The sequence below is a fragment of the Puma concolor genome, chromosome A1, assembly GCF_028749965.1.
Source record: "Puma concolor isolate L17-30 chromosome A1, mPumCon1.1.hap2, whole genome shotgun sequence".
NCBI classification, from domain to species: Eukaryota; Metazoa; Chordata; class Mammalia; order Carnivora; family Felidae; genus Puma; species Puma concolor.
In genome coordinates this window covers 216102019-216115478 of record NC_141667.1, presented here as the reverse complement: position 1 = coordinate 216115478, position 13460 = coordinate 216102019, and the positions used below count along the sequence as shown (strand labels likewise).

Below are 13460 nucleotides of genomic sequence, written 5' to 3'. Positions count from 1 at the left end.
ACACTATCATCATATTGAGCTATTTCTCCATGTCTCTATTATCCTTTTGCCAGACATCTTGTTTTCCTCGCTGGATCCAGGACTATCTGGTACAACTGTGGAGGTCATGCACTGCACAAGGGTGTCAGACCAAGGGGTCAAGTAGTGGTTGAAGCAGGTCTTTTTTTTTTTTTTAATTAACATAAACAAGTAGTATAGCTTAGTGGCTGCTCTGAATGGGACACTCAGTCTCCCAAAGTTTTCAGTCCATCAGTTCTCTTTGTTTATATTTGATTGCCTATAAAGTGTAATCCAGTCCTACCTTTACCCCCTTTTTAATTTTGTTTTTGTATCCTTGATGGCTTCAAGTACTACTCATTGTGCCTAGAGCAAGTCCTGTATTACTTTTCTGCTTCTCTCCCTATTAAGTCACTCTTCTTTTCTTTTGTCTCTCAATTGAAGTAGCTTATTTTCCCGATTATATATAATATTTGCCTATTAAAAAAATTTAAAGAATACATAAAAGTATGAAGAAGAAAGTAGGGGCACCTGGGTGGCTCAGTCAGTTAAGTGTCTGACTCTTGATTTTGGCTCAGGTCATGATCTCATGGTTTGCGGGATCGAGCCCTGCAGCGGACTCTGCACTGACCTTGCAGAGCCTGCTTGGGATTCTCTCTCTCCTTCTTTCTCTGCCCCTCCCTGACTTGCGCACACACACACACACACACACACACACACACACACACACTTGTTCTTCCTCTCCCTTTCAGACTTAAAAAAACCAAATAAAATATATTTGGGATATATATTCAAGAACTTCTAAGTTAACACTGGAAATGAATGGGCTCAGAGATTCATGTGGTAATGTCTTCTCTTCGTCCATATGAAGGTCATAATTTGCAGGAAAGGGGTTTACAGAAGAGGAATCAGAGAGTTTCTGATTTAGGAGTTACCAGGCATGGTTTAAGTTTGGGGTACCACGATGAAATCCGAGGATTGAGAAAAATCCTACAGCTTTTCATCCCACCGGCAGTCAGGCTGTCTTTTTTAGGCAAGAGACCATAAGAGCCTTTTTAAGGAAATCTGATTAGCCCAAAAGGAAAAGCCTAACTATACAGACAACAGAGGCTTCCTGTGCCAGTCAGCGATCTCCATAGAAACAGAATCAATAGGATATATGTATATTTATATTAAAAGATTTATTTTAAGGAATTGGCTCATGGAGCTGTAGGGGGCCAGAAAACCCTAAATCCACAGGCCAGACCAGTAGGCTGGCCACTCAGGCAAGAGTTGATATTGTAGTCTTGACCCTGAAATCTATAGGACAGGCCAACAGGTTGGAAACTGAGGCTGTATTTCTTTGTCACAGTCTTGAGGCAGAATTACTTTTCTCCGGGAAGCCCCCGGGAAGTTTTTTGCCCTTAAGGCCTTAAGGCCTGATTAAATGAGGACTACCCACAGTATTGAGGATAATCTCGTGTAAAGTCACCTGATTGTAGATGATAATCGCATCTATAAAATGACTTCACAACAATGTCTAGAGTAGTATTGACTGAACAGCTGGACCAAGCCAAACCTAGCCAAGGTGACACATAAAATTTAACCCTGCCCTTGCACTTCCCAATGAAACAGCTCTAACAGATTGCCCCAACACCGAAGTCTATCATCAGCAAGGCCTACTTACGGCACAGACCTCCTAGTAGGCTTTTTAAATGCTCCATGCTACGAAGTGACTGGCTGACTCAGTTGGTAGAGCGTGTGACTCTTGATTTGGGGCTCATGAGTTTGAGCCCCACGTTGGGTGGGGAGATTCCTTAAGAAAAATAATAATAAAATAAAAATAAAGAGATTTTCTAAATGCTTCATTCTAACGAAAAAATGGTTAATCAAGAATCAGTAGATATCTGAAGAAAGTCTTTTAGAGGAAACAAAAACGGTTCAGGGTGAAGAAAACAACAAAAAAACTATCATTAAGATCCTCAGGGAGATAAGAGAAGATAATTCGACCATGAAACAAGAAAAACTATAGGGGAAAAAATGGCTTCAGAGAAGAAAAAGGAGCTCCTTGAAATTATAAAAATTATAACATAAATTGAAAACTCAGTAAGAGGGTTATAAGACAAAGTTGACAAAATCTCTAAGAAAGTAAAACAAAATGACATGACAAGGAGATGGAAAATAGGCGGGGGGGGGGGGGGGAAGGGGGGGGGGAAGAGGTCCTTTTAGGAGGATCGAATCTAAATAAGGTTTCCAGAAAGAAAACAGAGAAAATTGAGGATGGGGAAATTATCAAAGAAATAATTCAAAACATTTCTGAGCATTAAAGATTATGAGTTTCCAGATTGAAAAGGTTTACCGAGTTTCCAGCCCAGTAGATAAATATCTATCCACACCAAGCCATTTCATCATGAAATTTAAGAAAACAGAGATAAGAGAGTGCAGCTTTGGATGAGTGGGAGGGATAGATTACATACAAATGATCAAGAATCAGACTGACTTCAGGCTTCTCAACAGCATCAGAAGAGGGCAATAAAACAATACCTTCAAAACTCTGAGGAAAAATGATATTTTTACTCAGAATTCTATTTCCAACCAAACCTAGCAAATTTAAGGGTAGAAGAGTGATGTTTTTGTAAATAAAAATTCTCTACAACTCACTTCCCAGCCACATTTTCTCAGCAAGTAGTGAAAGATGTATTCCTCCAAGAAAAGGAGTAAACAAAGAGAGGATGTGAGATTCAGGAATCCAGGACTCTAACCAAAAAGACAGGCCAGGAGAATACCTAGCAGGATGGTGGAGGGAGGTCCCAGGACACAGCTGCCCTACATGGCGAGAGTAGTTCATCCAAACTGAATGAGGTCAGAGGATCGTGGGACAGACGTCTCCAAGAACGTGAAATTGATACTGCACCTGGCAAATGTGAACATTTTAAGAAGAGAGTTACACCTCATGAGGACTGTTTGGAGACAAAAAATTAAAGTTATATAATATATATAATAGTATATATATTATATTATTATATATAATATATATTATATATTATATGTAATACACAATAATGATATAATTATAATAATATAATAATTCTATATTATTATATAATAATGTATAATATATAATGATATATATTAGTGAATAATGTAAATAGTGAATATATATAATATATCATAATATATATTATATATAATATGCTATATATTATATTATTATATGGGGAAGGGAATATATTATATATATTATATATAATATATATAATATATTATATGGGGGGAAGAGAAGAGATGAACAAGCAGATAACAGAGAATTTTTAAGTCAGTGAAAATACTCTGTATGATATTATAAATATCATTATACATTTGCCCAAACCCATAGAATATAGAACACCAAGAGTGAACTCCAAGGTAAACTGTGGACTTTGGGTGATTATGATGTGTCACTGGAGGCTCATCCTTGGTAAGAAATAGACCATTCTAGTGAGTGATGTTGATAGTGGGGGAGATTATGCACATGTGGGAGCAGGGGGTATATACCAAATCTCTGTACCTTCCTCTCAATTATACCGTATACCTAAAAGTGCTCTAAAAAATAAAGTCTTTAAAAACATTTTTTTTCTCGGCCCCTCCCCTGCTCTCTCTCTCTTTCAAAAATAAATAAACATTAAAAATTTTTTTCAGGTAGGGGCGCCTGGGTGGCGCAGTCGGTTGAGCGTCCGACTTCAGCCAGGTCACGATCTCGCGGTCCGTGAGTTCGAGCCCCGCGTCGGGCTCTGGGCTGATGGCTCAGAGCCTGGAGCCTGTTTCCGGTTCTGTGTCTCCCTCTCTCTGCCCCTCCCCCGTTCATGCTCTGTCTCTCTCTGTCCCAAAAATAAATAAACATTGAAAAAAAAATTTTTTTTTCAGGTAAAATAATTTATATATAAATATATATAATAAATAAATAATAAATACATATATAGTAATAAATATATATATTAACCCCAGGAAAACAAAAGGTTACTGAAGAAAGGAAAAGGTATAATGTTAGTAAGTACCACTTGGTTCAATTGTAAGTAGTATTTACCTAGTCAAAATAATGTAAATAGTGAATACAGTTTAACAAAATCACTTGTTTATGTGGCGGTTGTATGTTATGTTTGTGGTAAAGGCAGGGAAGTGAAGAAAAAGAGCTAAATCCTTATTGTGCATAATAAAAGTAGATCATATATAACATTAAAAAATCAAGAAACAGTAGTTATTTCAGTAGCGGTCCAGCAATGTTATTTAAAGATTTAGAGGTGAATTTAAAAAGAGAAACAATCAAGGAGTTGAAAAGTCTTGTCTCCTGGAGGAAAAAAAATAATGGCAGGGACATGGAGAGAAGATAGCTATTTTTCATAATAAGTTTGTAGAACTGTTTGGTCCTTTCTTGCATATTATAATTTTGGCTTTTTTTTTTTTTTTTTTGAACTTGCAAACATGTAGAATAAAACCAAACTCTAGGCTGTCCAAGAGCTCACCGTATGGATTCAGAGTGACCTGGATTCTAATACCAGCTTCGCCACTTCCCAGCTATGTAACCTTGGGCAAGTTCTCAAAGTTCTCCCAACTCCCTGGAAAGGGGATAATAATAGTTCTCATGGTAACGGTGCATACCGACTGATTCACAGCCCTGGTTGTGAAGAATGAATAAAATAACCCATGTCAGGTCTAAGCATTATGCCTGATGCATACTCTGTTGTATAAACTTTCGCTGACATTTTTTGCTATCATCAGGCTGACATTCACGGCTCTTTGTAATCTCTCTAATCTGCATTTCCGACCTCACGTCTTATTCCTCTTCTAGACAAACTCTAAGCTGGGCCAGGCAGTTCTCATCCTTTCTGAAAGACCACGCTCTTTCCTGCCTCTCTGAAATTATTTTCTTATTCACCAACCTATTTGGGTTGCGATAACAATGGAAATGAAATGTGTTACACCCTGTAAATAACTGGACGGTATTTGCATTCATAGGATTGAAATCCAAGATGTAAATATTTCCTCTAGGGGCTAAAAGCCGAATGGAGGAGTTTCATTTTTGTTCAAGACGTGTTAATCTTGTCATTGCTCAAGGTTGCCATGGTTCCTGTTTGGCACTTCCAGGACTTAAGCTTATGCCACTACATCTGAACAAGTAGAAAGAACCGCATTTGATTGAGACAGGGAGACCGGCAGGGTAACAATCTTGGGAGATATGTCAGTGCTGGAAGTAGAAACATAAGCCAGATTTTTTGTGTCTCAGTTACACAATGATTCTGTCTGCTCCTAACACTGCACATTTCCAGCTTTGTTTTTTCCTGGGGAATAGGGAGTAATTTATTTTGTAAACCAGGGAGACACTCTTTTCTCTTTTCTGTGGCACAGTTTAAGTGGGAAAAATCCAGTAACCATTTGCTGGTAGTTTTTTTAAAAATAAGTCTTTGATTTCGTAAGGTATTTGTTAGAGCCGGTTATTTTATTGGAGAGACTTCATTACAATATAAAGATAAACGAGTCCTAGCTTAAAAAAAATAGGGATTAAACCAGAGAAAATGAAGCTGATTAACTTGGACAATTCATACTCTTCTGTCAACCTCACAGTTATTTTCAAATTCACAGTCATAGTTAGAGGGTTCCTTGGATGGAAATCAAAATGGTGTTTTTATGAGACTCGCTAACCTATCTCTGGTGACATTTATGCCCTATGGTACTTTCTTGGTTCTTTTGGTCTCTGGCGTATATGGGAAATAAATAGTAATATGGGAATAAATAGTGTTAATCGCTCTTGATTGCTTAAAATGCTCACAAGATTTCAAAACTTTATAAATCATTTTATAAGATTTCTTCTGCAGATTTAAAGAGGAGGGTTAATATTATCTTCCTTCTAGCCATCGTTCGAAGGTGAATTCAGATAGACCATCCAGAATCTTATACAAATTCAACAGCATTTTGTCATTTGTTACACTTGCCATCAGTATTTTGTTGACATTTGCTGACACTTTATGAATGTCCCTAAGGCATATGATAACTAAATCAGTGGCTATAAGATGTACATCTGTGTAGACTAGGAATATTATCTTTCCTCATAGGGTAAATAATTCATGAAGGGCTGTTTCATATGAGCTGTATTAGTTTTTTAGATGTATCAACAGTAAAGTGAGAAAGGAGAACATTTTAATGCAAAACAGAACATTTAAAATGCTCAGGTTGAGTCTTGAAAACCCTTATTCCCTTGGCTTTAAAGTGAGATAAAATGGAAGACATTTAGTAGAGCAAAGAGCTTCTAAAACTTTTGCTTTAGTTTCCACCTCAACTTTAGGATACTTCAGGAACAATTAGAGCACAGGTCAATCTTTGTTTTAGATCATTTCTTCCAAATTGATTATTAACCCATGACTGCCCTTTAATTCTAATTATTTTCTTGCTTATCAACATCTTTATTAATTTGAATACACGTGCCTGTTTAAATCTTACGGTAACAAAGTCCCGGTTAGCAAACAAGGATATGTGAAAAGTTGCCAACTATAGGTTGGAACTGTTCTTAAAATAAGGTGAAATCCAGAAAAGGATTATCCAGATCCAGAAATCCAGAAATAACACCGAATTTCAACCTCTGTGGTTCAAAAATTTCATCTTCCTTGAGTTCAATACTACAATGACTTAAAATATAATGGTTGCCAACTCTTCAATTAACAGATTGATAAATATACTGAAAAATTGGGCAGTTCTCAAGTGGTAATCCCGCTAATGGATATTATGCTTGATAAATTAATTCTGAAATTCAACTTCTGTGCAGAGTGGAAAACAATTAGAAAATCAAAGAGAAAACAAAAATAGAAGCACAAGACACAAATTTCAAAGAAATGGCTTATAGCATCTCATATACAAGAGGACAAGAAGAAATAGACCTTTCCAGAAACATGGCCCGTGACACGAGATGACTCCTTCATTAGTTTGCCTCAAGTGGCTGAGGGGCATGGAATGCTGCCTTGCACATGCACGTGATGTGAGTGCAAAAGGTTTTTGTTCGTGACGATTTTACTGCTGTCTATGCAGGACTCACTCAATTACATGTGATGACCACGTACTTTTTCCATCACAGCATCTATAAGAATGTTGCATTTGGATTTTCCAGATCAACAGCTAATGGCCAATGAGGCTTCACATCCCTTCCTACCAGGTGGTGCCCAGGGAACCTGATTGCAGTAGATAACTGACCATTAGGTTTAATATTTCCCTGATTTCTTTATTTTTCTTATTCTACATTTTTCTTTTGTCTTTCAACTACTGGTAATACGCAGATTGGGGTAAAATACTTCACAAATTATTTCTGGTTTAATAGTCCTCGCTTTCAAATGTGCTTTTCAGACTTTAATTAAACCTAGTCTCCCTGAGGGCCCACAGGGAAGCAGGGTTTTTTCTGCTTTTCCAGAAGGGGACAATGAAAAAGGAGTAATGACTACAGACAGTAGAAGTGGAAAAGAGCAATGAAAAAGAAACTCTCCTGACTTATTCTGAATTTAGAAGCTTTTCTGCCTTTCTTTAGACCTAAATTCATACTGTTAAGCCTTTTGGGGGGGAAATCTGTTTCCTTGAGGAGGTTGAGAGACATTAGATTCTATTTCAATTACATAAGAAAAAATTCTTATTAACTAATTTCTTATAGGTGTAGCATCATATATAAAGTAAAATACAAAATATTAAAAAACTGTCCAGTTTTAGCTTATTTGCTTACACAAATTAATAAAATCATTTTTCTTAAGTAATAAAATGATTATTTTTTATTTCTAGGCAAAATGTATTCATAATTAGACTAAAAAATAATTATAATTTGGCCTATCGGCCTTTGAGACATATAATTTGATAATCTTATATAATTATAATTTAGTGAGACAATTGGAAATATGACCATTTTGTCTTTAAAATCCACACATAAATGGATGTAAAACAGTTAACAAAACCCCAGTGAGGCAGCCACTGGTTAGATGTAGCTGCATTTACTCAGGCCAAAGAATATATTTGCAAGTAGTATACCAAAAGAAACACAGGGAACATATTTTGTGGGGATAATGAAGTATCCTTGAGAAAGCACCTGTCGCTTCCTCGATAGTAAGGCGACATGAATTTTTTTGTTATTGAGAGAGCATGAGTGGAGGAGGGGCAGAGAGAGAGCAGGACTGAAGATCCCAAGTGAGCTCTGCTGACAGCAGTGAGCCCAACGTGGGGCTTAAACTCATGAACTGTGAGATCATGACCTGAGCCGAAGTCGAACACTCAGTCGACTGAGCCACCCAGGTGCCCCCCAAATTTTATTGTCAAAAGCAGGTGGTAAAGGCTTGTTTTTAAAATTTTTTTTTTCAACGTTTTTTATTTATTTTTGGGACAGAGAGAGACAGAGCATGAACGGGGGAGGGGCAGAGAGAGAGAGGGAGACACAGAATCGGAAACAGGCTCCAGGCTCCGAGCCATCAGCCCAGAGCCTGACGCGGGGCTCGAACTCCCGGACCGCGAGATCGTGACGTGGCTGAAGTCGGACGCTTAACCGACTGCGCCACCCAGGCGCCCCTAAAGGCTTGTTTTTAAACAGAAGACAAGGGGCGCCTGGGTGGCGCAGTCGGTTGAGCGTCCGACTTCAGCCACGTCACGATCTCCAGGTCCGGGAGTTCGAGCCCCGCGTCAGGCTCTGGGCTGATGGCTCGGAGCCTGGAGCCTGTTTCCGATTCTGTGTCTCCCTCTCTCTCTCTGCCCCTCCCCCGTTCATGCTCTGTCTCTCTCTGTCCCAAAAATAAATAAAAAACGTTGAAAAAAAAATTAAAAAAAAAAATAAATAAAGAGTCAGAGCCTGGAGCCTGTTTCCGATTCTGTGTCTCCCTCTCGCTCTCTGCCCCTCCCCCGTTCATGCTCTGTCTCTCTCTGTCCCAAAAATAAATAAAAAACGTTGAAAAAAAAATTAAAAAAAAAAAATAAATAAAGAGTCAGAGCCTGGAGCCTGTTTCCGATTCTGTGTCTCCCTCTCTCTCTCTGCCCCTCCCCCGTTCATGCTCTGTCTCTCTCTGTCCCTAAATAAAAAACGTTGAAAAAAAAATTAAAAAAAAAAAATAAAGAGAAGACAAAAGGGCTCTCCCTCCTTGAGGTAGGTATAGTTCTGCGCAAATCTTAACAGCTTATGGGAACAGAAATCATGAGGTACAGACCTCAAATTGATGAAGATCCTCTCATCTAAAATTTGTATATTTTTTATTGAAGTATAACTAGCATACAGTGTTATCTTAATTTCAGGTATACTATATAATGATTCAACAATTCCGTAAATTACCCAGTGCTCATCACAATAAGTGGTCTCTTAATCCCCTTGCTCTGTTTCACCCACCTTCCGTTTGGCAAGTCCGGGTTGGTTGTAAAATGTGCATTTTTAATAATTGCAGGCAAAGAAATGAAAAGAATGAGAATGCTCTACAGACATCACATCGGAAAGAAAACACTAGCATGGGCCAGTATGGAGTGGACAGAGGAACAGGAGTGACAGAGTTCAGGGGCAGAGGAAGAAGACACGGACCAGATGAGGTGAGAAACAGCCTCCTCTGTCAGCAGGGCCCTGGCAGAGTGCTCATTACCGTTGACTTCTCACCACCCTTCCCGCACACTAGACGATCAGTCGAGGCTGGCTGTGGTAATTCCATTCGCCTTACCAGTTAGGAAAGGGGTTTGTGACCCAGTGAGGAAAAGTCTGCTGAGAGGCTTCTGGAATAGGTTTTCTCACTCTGATGAAAGAGAGGAAGAGATGGCCTTTCTTCTTTTATTGGGAATATACTCAACCAAATCTATTCTCTGAAATTGGGAGAGTGGGTGAATGGAAAGAACTTCAGTATTTAATGACCTTGTTGAATTATTAATCAACCGATCTTGAGTCCTGTGCTCCTGGACTTCTATTCATGTGAAGTAATGTTTCCTTATGCTTAAGCCAGTTTACCTATTTATTTATTGAAGATCTGATTGGCTTTATTAACTGGTTCATGAATTGGGCAACACCTCATCTAGCAAGTAGAGGGGAGCTCCCAAGCAAGTTTAACTCAGGGTTTTCTGTTAACTATTAACCAAGAATTCTCTAGTGGAAATAATTAATGAGATATATTGGGTATTTCACCAAAACACTTGCAGGCTATATTTTATCTTATCTTATCTTATTTTATTTTATTTTATTTTATTTTATTTTATTTTATTTCATTTCATTTATTTTATTTTATTTTATTTTATTTTATTTTATTTTATTTTATTTTATTATTTTATTTTATTTGAAAGAGAGAGAAAGAGAGAAAGGAGTGCAAGCTGGGAGAGACAGAAGGAGAGGGAGAGAGAAAATCTTAAGCAGGCTCCAGGCCCAGCACAGAGCTGGACACAGGAGTGGATCTCACAACACTGAGATCGTGACCTGAGCTGAAATCAAGAGTTGGACCTTCAACTGAGCCACCCAGGCACCCGAAGACTATATTTTAATTACAGTTTCCGTAACGTATATTTATACATAAGTTGACTGAGCCTAGTTCATTCCAGTTTGGGTTCTCTTCTCAACTCATAGTGATCTTTCTCAAGTTCTAACTCAAGAATTCTTTCATATGTTTTTTAGTGGAAAGGCATCTAAACTAACTGACTCTAAGTAACTTTGCAACCAAGATACTGGTATTCAGAATGGGAGGATAAGCAAACAGCATCAGTTACAAAATAAGGCTTAAAACATCTATGCATGTGTTACATATCAATCCCTTCCAGATTATGTGATAAATGAGTTAATAAGGATGTCATCACCTAACCAATCTGTCATTCCTAACAATGTGACCAGAAAATAAATAGAATTTATAAAGGGGCGCCTGGGTGGCGCAGTCGGTTAAGCGTCCGACTTCAGCCAGGTCACGATCTCACGGTCCGTGAGTTCGAGCCCCGCGTCGGGCTCTGGGCTGATGGCTCAGAGCCTGGAGCCTGTTTCCGATTCTGTGTCTGCCTCTCTCTCTGCCCCTCCCCCGTTCATGCTCTGTCTCTCTCTGTCCCAAAAATAAATAAACATTGGAAAAAAAAATTTAAAAAAAAAAAATAGAATTTATAAAGAATTTCTTTATTCTTCTCCTCACTCTTTCACCAATTGGTGACTATCTTATTAATGACAATATATTCTCCATTCTGTGCTAGCAGCTGAGAGTTAAACATTCACAATGGGTATCAGTATGCATGTTGCTGGGATTAGGAACGAAGGAAATTAAAGAATAGTCCTGTTATTTCAAGGATCTGTAAGCCAGTATTGCTGAAGCTGAAAAATTACAGGTCTTTCCGAAAGAATATCTTTGAGTTAAAGTTTGACTTTTTAGAGTAGCATGGCAAGAGCAGCCCTACAATGAGTGCAGTCTATGGCAGGTCTGAATAGTCCAGCAAAGTGGGATGGCCTTTAACCTCGGGTTTCTTACGTCCTTTGGGACCACTTGTATGAGTCTTGGAAGTGCTCTGTCCTTTTGCCAGGACTCTTTTGTCCTTAGTTTGGCCCTAATAATAGCACGTAATTAACAAGGGGAGAGATATAGTAGGGGAGATATTCTTGAACCTAGCATTCTTAGGAATACCTTCTTTCTTTTTATATTTGCAGTCTTTCTATAGTGCTTTATTACACTTAAGTGCACCTCACAGAGCATCTAAGTTATTGCAATCTCTTGACCTCTGTTTTTTCCCACTTGAAATAAATCTCATGCTTCTGTCCAAGTTGCCTTTTTTGCCCATAGTTCTTATTTATTGCCCTCAAGACAGCTAGAATGATTCTTCTAAACTTTGCATAGTAGGGACATCTGGGTGGCTCAGTCAGTTAAGCGTCTGACTTCGGCTCAGGTCATGATCTCGCGGTTTGTGAGTGTGTTCTGTCTCTCTATCAAAAATAAATAAATGTAAAAAAAAAAAATTTGCATAGTATACCATTTTCCCTCATCTTACTCTCACCTTTTCTGTGTGCTTGTATTTAGGATGTGCTTCTTTTTTTTTTTAAGAATTCTTTTTAGCTTTTTTTTTAATGTTTATTTATTTTTGACACAGAGAGAGACAGAGCATGAGTGGGGGAGGGGCAGAGAGAGAGGGAGACACAGAATCGGAAGCAGGCTCAAGGCTCCAGGCTCTGAGCTGTCAGCACAGAGCCCGATGCAGGGCTTGAACTCACAGACCAGGAGATCATGACCTGAGCCGAAGTTGGATGCTCAACCAACTGAGCCACCCAGGCGCCCCTAGGACGTGCTTCTTGTAAGCAACACGTAATCGAATTTTGTTTTCTTATCCGGTTTGACAATTTTTGTATTTCAATTGGAACATGTAATTCACTTACATTTAATATAATTATTGATATGTTTTGGTTGATACCAACCATCACAATATTTGCTTTCTATTTGTTCCTCCTGCTCTATGGTCTGTTTTCTTTCATTTCCTTTCATCTTTTGGGTTGATTTTATTATGTAAATATTCCAACTTCCTCCCTCTATTAGTTATATATTCTTGTATTATTCTTTTACTGCAGAGATTATAGTAGTAACTTATCAAAGTCTAATATTAGTTGGTATTTTTACCCTCTCACCAGACAACGTTAAGAGCCTTAGAGCCTTAGAATCTTCAAACTCTATTTGTCCTTCTCCTAATATGGTATTGTTGTGTTTTAGTTTAATTTCATATTTATTGAAAACTCCACCATAAATTATTGTTATTTTATACAATCAATTTTTATTTATGTTTATTCACATACTTAACCTTCTCATTGCTCTTTATTTTGTCTTGCATCTCTGGGCTTCTATCTGTGATAATTTTCTTTCTGCCTAAAAAGTATCCTTTGTATTTTTTTACTATGAATCTGTTACTATGAATTTTATTGATTTTTTGCTTGTATGGATATTTATTTCAGCTTCATTCTCGAAGGATATTTTCATTAGGTATAGAATCCTAGGTTGACAGTTATTTTCTTCCAGCGTTTTTAATTATCTATTTTCTTCAGGCTTCCAAAAGTCTATGAAGAAGTTAGCCCTAAGTTTGCTGTTGCTTTGAAATTTGTGGCTCCTTTTTCTCCCACATGATTTTAAGATTTTTCTCTTTGTCTTTGGTTTTACTCTGATGAATCTAGGTGTGGAATTCTTTTATTTATCCTGTCTGGGTTCATAGAGATCCTTGAATATGGGCTCAATGTCTTTCACTAATTTTGAAAAATTCTTAGTCATTGTCTCTCAAATATGCCATCTGCCCCATTCTCTCTCTCTCTTTCCTGTTAGGGCTCTAACTACATGTATCTTGGACTTTCTCACTGTACGTTCCATATCTCTTATCCTCTGTTCTGTATTTTCCAACTTTTCTCTCTGTATGTTCTGAATATTTTCTTCTGCTCCATCTTCCAGTTCACTAAGTCTCTTTTTAGCTTTGTCTAATCTGTTATTAATCTCTTCCATTGACTTTTTAATTTTAGTTATTGTAATTTTCAGATA

The 13460-nt window shown here is 37.8% G+C and overlaps 1 long non-coding RNA gene across 3 annotated transcripts in view; it reads left to right on the top strand.

Moving 5' to 3' along the window:
- LOC147584761 (uncharacterized) overlaps nucleotides 1–13460 on the top strand; it is a 103108-nt gene that overhangs the window by 67520 nt on the left and 22128 nt on the right. For all 3 annotated transcript variants that reach the window (XR_015253047.1, XR_015253044.1, XR_015253042.1), the window contains exon 3: nucleotides 9399–9537. This is a non-coding gene — a long non-coding RNA (uncharacterized LOC147584761). The remainder of the gene's footprint in view (nucleotides 1–9398; nucleotides 9538–13460) is intronic.